Source organism: Lactuca virosa, chromosome 3 (assembly GCF_052849685.1).
Source record: "Lactuca virosa cultivar CGN04683 chromosome 3, Lactuca_virosa_CGN04683_v6, whole genome shotgun sequence".
In the NCBI taxonomy this organism is placed as follows: Eukaryota; Viridiplantae; Streptophyta; class Magnoliopsida; order Asterales; family Asteraceae; genus Lactuca; species Lactuca virosa.
Genome location: NC_136428.1, coordinates 14,425,020 through 14,431,317, shown reverse-complemented (window position 1 = coordinate 14,431,317; position 6,298 = coordinate 14,425,020).

Genomic DNA, 6,298 nt, shown 5'->3' with positions numbered 1-6,298 from the left:
GGTGATAAAGTCCATCGAGATCTGCTCCCACTTCCACTGGGGAATCTCCGAAGGCTGCAATGAACCATGTGGACGTTGGTGCTGTGCCATGACTCGGCGGCAGGTTAAGCACCTCTCGACCACCCAAGCAACATCCATCTTCATACAGGGCCACCAATAGTCTCTCTTCAGATCCAAATACATCTTAGTGGCCCCGGGATGGATCGAAAATCTCGACCTATGCGCTTCCTCCATCAGAGTGATACGAGCTCCGCCCGTATAAGGTACCCAAATCCGACCTTGAAAGGTCATAAGTCCCCGGCTATCCGTCACAAACTCAGATACTTGCCCAATCACCCGCTCCCTCTTGCGGTTCTCCGGTCTCACGGCCTCCGCCTGGGCCTCTCGAATGATGTCCAGCACCGGAGTCATCACTGTCATCCTCATACATATATCCCGAATCGGGGCACTCTCCGCCTTGCGACTCAGGGCATCGGCTACCACGTTAGCCTTGCGCGGGTGATACAGAATCTCACAGTCATAATCTTTTACCACGTCCAACCACCTCCTCTGGCCCATATTCAGGTTGGGCTGATCCATCGGATACTTCAAGCTCTTGTGGTCCGTGTATATAGTACACCGAACCCCGTACAAGTAATGGCGCCAGATCTTGAGGGCGAACACCATTGCCCCCAACTCTAAATCGTGGGTGAGGTACCTCGTCTCATGAGACTTTAGATGCCTCGATGCATATGTTATCACGTGCCCTCTCTGCATAAGCACTGCACCTAACCCGATATAGATGCATCGCAGTAAACCACGAAGTCCTCTATTCCCTCAGGAAGAGCTAACACTGGAGCTTCGCACAATCTTTGGCGAAGAGTCTCAAACGAGATCTGCTGCTCGGGACCCCAAACAAAAGCAACGCCCTTCCGGGTCAACTTGGTGAGAGGAACAACAATCTTGGAGAAATCTCTGATAAACCTCCGGTAGTAGTCGGCCAACCCCAGAAAACTCCTGATCTCGGTGGGGGATCTCGACACCTCCCAACTCATAACCGCCTCAATCTTGGTCGGGTCGACCAAAATCCCCTTCTGATTAACGAGGTGTCCCAAGAACGGACCTCTCGTAACCAGAAATCACACTTGGAGAATTTGGCATAAAACCTCTCCGATCTCAATACTCCGAGGACCTCTCTCAAATGCTCCTCATGCTGTTCTCTAGATCTCGAATATACCAAAATATCGTCGATGAACACGATCACCGAACGATCCAACATAGGCCTGCATAACCGGTTCATGAGATCCATGAACGCTGCTGGTGCATTGGTGAGCCCGGAAGGCATCACCACGAACTCGTAATGCCCGTAACGAGTTCTAAAGCCTGTCTTCTGAATGTCCTCCTCACGAACCCTCATCTGATGATAACCAGACCTCAAATCAATCTTGGAAAACCAAGATGCACCCTGCAACTGATCGAACAGATCGTCGATCCTCGGGAGTGGATAACGGTTCTTGACCGTCAGCTTATTCAACTCCCGGTAATCAATGCACATCCGGTGTGAACCATCCTTTTTCTTGACAAAAAGGATCGGTGCACCCCACGGTGAGCTACTCGGCCGAATAAATCCCTTTCCCAACAACTCCTGGAGCTATGAGAATAACTCCTGCATCTCTGGCGGCGCAAGGCGATAGGGGGCCTTGGCGATAGGTGCTGCTCCCGGAAGCAAATCAATACGAAACTTCACCTGCCTCTCGGGAGGCACACCTGGTAATTCCTCGGGAAAAACGTCCGGAAACTCACTCACTACCGGAACCTCAGCGACAGAGCTCGGTCTCTCCGTAACTTCCCACGTATCCGCCACATACGCTAGAAAACCCATACAACCCTGCTACAAGCTCTGCCTCGCTCGAGCAGTCGAACAAAAAGCTGACCCAGATCGGGTACCCTCGTCGTATACTGTGAGAACTCCCCCAATAGGGTTTCAGATGGTCACCAGCTGACGCTCACAGTCGATCATAGCTCCGAATCGACTCAACCAGTCCATGCCCACAATGACACAGACATCCCCCATCGCGATAGGTACCAAATCAATCGGAAACTCGACTCCAAAAATCTCAAGCACACATCCCCGGATTACATCAGTCGCAAAAACTTCATGCTCATCAGCTATGGAGACTCTCAAAGGTCGACTCAACGCCTCTCGTCAGATACTGATGTGACGGCTAAATGCTAGCGATACAAAGGACCGACTCGAACCCGAGTCAAACAACACCAAAGCAGGTACAGAACTCACAAGAAAAGTACCTAAGCACAACACAATAAGCACCATATATATAAACAAAAGAATAGGCAGAAGATCACATACCAGCCACAACGTCGGGTGCTGCACGGACCTCCTCTGCAGTCAACTGGAAGGCTCTACCGCGAGCCTTCGGTGCCTCGGCCTTTACTGGCCGACTCTCTGTAGCTCGAGCAACAGAAGGCGCAGATCCCTGTGCTGATCCCTGAAGCAACTGCGGGCACTCGGCCTTCCTATGGCCAGTCTGGTTGCAATGAAAGCAAACCAAAAATCCCTTGGGGGCAATCCCTCGCGATATGCCCCTCCTTCCCACACTTGTAGCACACTCCTGCTCTACACATCCCATCATGGCTCTTGCCACACTTCCCACAAGTCCGACCCTTCTGACCTCCCGATCTCGAATCAGCGGTCTTTGCTCGCTTGGCCGCCGGCTGAGACTGTGTCGGCCGCCTATCCTTCCTCTAAGACTCCGCCTCCTCCCTGGCCTGAGTCTCTAGCTCAATCTCCCTCTTCCGAGCATGTGCCTGGAGCTCGAAAAAAGTTCAGTATGTCGAGTTCGCCACGAACTCACGAATGTCTCTCATCAGAATGCTCAGATATCGGCTCATTCGTGCCTGCTCAGTAGACACGTGCTAAGGAAAAAACAACGCCCTCTCATGAAACATCCGTGTGATCACAATCACAGACTCAGTCCCCTGCTTGAGGGACAAGAACTCCTGGGCCAACCGTTCCCTCTCCATCGGGGGAACGTACTCGTCTCGAAACATAGCGGTGAACCTCTCCCAAGTCACCGCGGTAAGCTCTGCAGAAGAAAATTCAGATGTCACAAACTTCCACCAGTCCTTCGCTCCTAAGCGAAGCTGGTTCAGCGCGAACCGTACCCTCAGATGCTCTGGACAAGAACATGTGTAGAAGCATCCCTCGATGTCAGAAATCCACCTCATCGCGGCTATCGGATCCTGAGTCCCATCAAACTCTGGTGGCTTCGTGTTGCTGAACTCCCGGTACAGCAACGAGTCACCCCCCTGTGGCCTAGCAGCAGCAACGGCTGCGGTGGCCGCATCAACAGCAGCATCGGTAAGAGCAGCGTACCGCTCGTCAAATGTCTCGATCAACGTGGTCTTGATAGACCCAAACATCTCTGGTATCTCAGCTCGAATGGCTGCAACCACCTCATCATGAATCATCCTGCGAATCTCATCCTCGCTAACACCGCTGCTCCCTGGGGTGTGGCGCGTACCCACCATGATGTCTTTGAAACACAACACAAAAGAAATCAGAGACTCGCTCGAGCATTCTCGCACTCGATCACTCAACCCTACTTGTTCATTAGTACCCTAAGGATTCTTACTTGGGATGCTTACCGATCCGATGCTTTCAGTAGTACGGGCCCAATACTACCTTCCATAACGCATCCGTATCCACCCCAAGTCCTCCTCCTAGGATCCCAACTCGCAAGTACTGTATACCACTCTGAACACAGCCTACTCTCTAGCAGACTTCTCAAAAGCTACTCTCTGCTACCTAAATGCACTCAAAGCCACTCACAGCAGCAGAAACTCTTAGACAAGGCATCACAAATCAGGCCACTATAGTCCTAAAATATGAATTACCTAGCCTACTTTAGCATGCATAACACATTTCATAATATCATAACACATAACGTAAGGGTATTTTGGGAAATCACCGTTCGGACGCTGGCTGATTGTACACACTGCTCTTTTCCGCTTTTCTGGAAGTCTTTTACTCTTTTTAGAAAAATTGTTTCTTTTTGAAAACTTTTCTCAAATCCTCAGTTTGAGTCCAGATATGCCCGAAGGTGTATCCAAACCCCTCAAACCAAGGATCTGATACCAACTTGTAACGACCAGAAAATTCAAACCAATTTTTTGTTAGATATAGTGTCTAAGTCCATAACTTTATTTGGTATGTACTTGACCCGACCCGGCATGGTCCATTTGGGTTGCATGGCATTGCAATACTTGGATAGACTAAATGAGAGAATAAGGCACTTATGATTATTAATATATTATAAGTTCTAATATATTAATAATAGTATTATTTAATTAGTATTGATCAAGTATTAATCTAGGATTAATTTGGTGATCAAAGTTAGACTAATTAAATATATAGGGTTGATTATGACAATCATCAATTCTTTTATGGTGGATTAATGATCCATGGTTTATGGGTTATGGATGTAACCAAATAGAGCTCCATGGATAGTCCATGGGAGTTACAAATCCATGGGTCATGGGAAATCAAGAGTCATGACAATTAAGGGCATTCATGTGTAAACCCTAATTGTGACAACACTATAAAAGGAACCCTATGGCTAGCAAAAAGTGGACCTAGTGGACATAGTGTTACTAGAGAGGGCATAACCAATTTTGAGTGCTAGAAGTATTCTCTCAAGTTATTCCAAGTCTTGTGGTGTTGTGTGAAGCATTTGAGGCACAACATTTGGGGTGCTAGGCTCACAAAGTCTTGAAGGAATCCAAGCAACAACAAGGTATGTATTTCTACTAGTTTTATGTTTTATGTAATCCCCATGCCATGCTAGTTAGGAAATAACCTTGAAAAAGAAATTTGCATGTATATAGAGAAAACATAGATTCAAGGTTATTAGGGTTGCATGTACACTTAGGAAGTGTTAGAATGCTCAAAACCCATCAGTGGTATCAGAGCCTAGGATTGTTTTCTGTATACTTGATGCAAAACTGCTTAAAAATCGAAAAATTCTGCATTCTGACGACTGGACTCGCCGAGTCCATGGGGAGGACTCGCCGAGTCCATGAACAAATTCATCCTACTCGACGAGTAGAATAATGCACTCAGCGAGTAGGAGCGTGCTGGGCAGTTTTTTCGAGTTTTGTTGCTGGAAATGGATTAAGATCATTATCCCAATCTGTTTTGGACTTGTAAAATCTGTTTTTCAAAATGATAATGATTATGTTAACCCATTTTACATGACTTATATCAATTTTCAAGTATTGTATATGTTTATATGATTTTCTTGAAATTGTTTGATATGAATATTTGTTCTTATGAGTTTTTAGAAGATCATAGAAATTATGTGTAACCTCCATGTGTGTTTAATTCATGATCTTAATGGCAATGATGGTGTCCATAACTTGTCCTCAAGTTATGGATAACCAAAAGTCACTTCTTTAAATTGTAATTAAAGAACTAAAGAGGTTTCATAAAATGAAGAGTCTTCATTTTATGAACCATTAAAACTCATAAGTTACAAATTGAAGAGACTTGGAATAGTTTCAATTCTTGCCCTCAAGTTTTGGAATTTGAAAAGCCTTACACTTTAATTCCAAATTGAACTCTTAGAATTTTTAAAGGTAAAATTCAAGCTTTATGGACTTCATTAAATTAATTAAAGTGTTTAATTAAAAGAGTTAATAATTCCATAAAGACATGGTTTAAGTTTAATTAAATTAAGTATAGTTTAATTAATAGATTAAACCACCAAGTATTTTAAATGTTTAAAATACACCCTTATACTATTATTATAATTTTAATTATATAGATATGTATAAGAATATGTCATTCTTACCGTTAGTAGGCCTCATTCACGAAGTCGGTCTATAAGGGGGGTATAAGGTTGTTGCCTATAAAATGGTGACTTAATGGGTGTCCACTCTCACCCACCGCTTCCTTGATCGGTGGAGGGTCGTTAGCCGAACGGGTAGGATACGACTTTAAATACTCGTTAAAAGTATAATGAATTATAAAGTAACTATACATTATAAATTCCCAATCTTAGTTACTTTAGGAAAATGTGAAATTGGTGCTAGCCCATAAAATTACACTTTGTACCTTACCAAGTCGTTAGTGGAGCGTGTGTGGTTAACCGGCACACTAACATGGACTAGTAAGAGTGGCAAAGGGTAACTTGACTTTATTATAGATCGGTGGAGCGTGTGTGGTTAACCGGCACATCGATTAGGTAATATTGTTGAGGGTACCAAGTCAATTTGTATGGTTATTCACACCTTGTTTGTG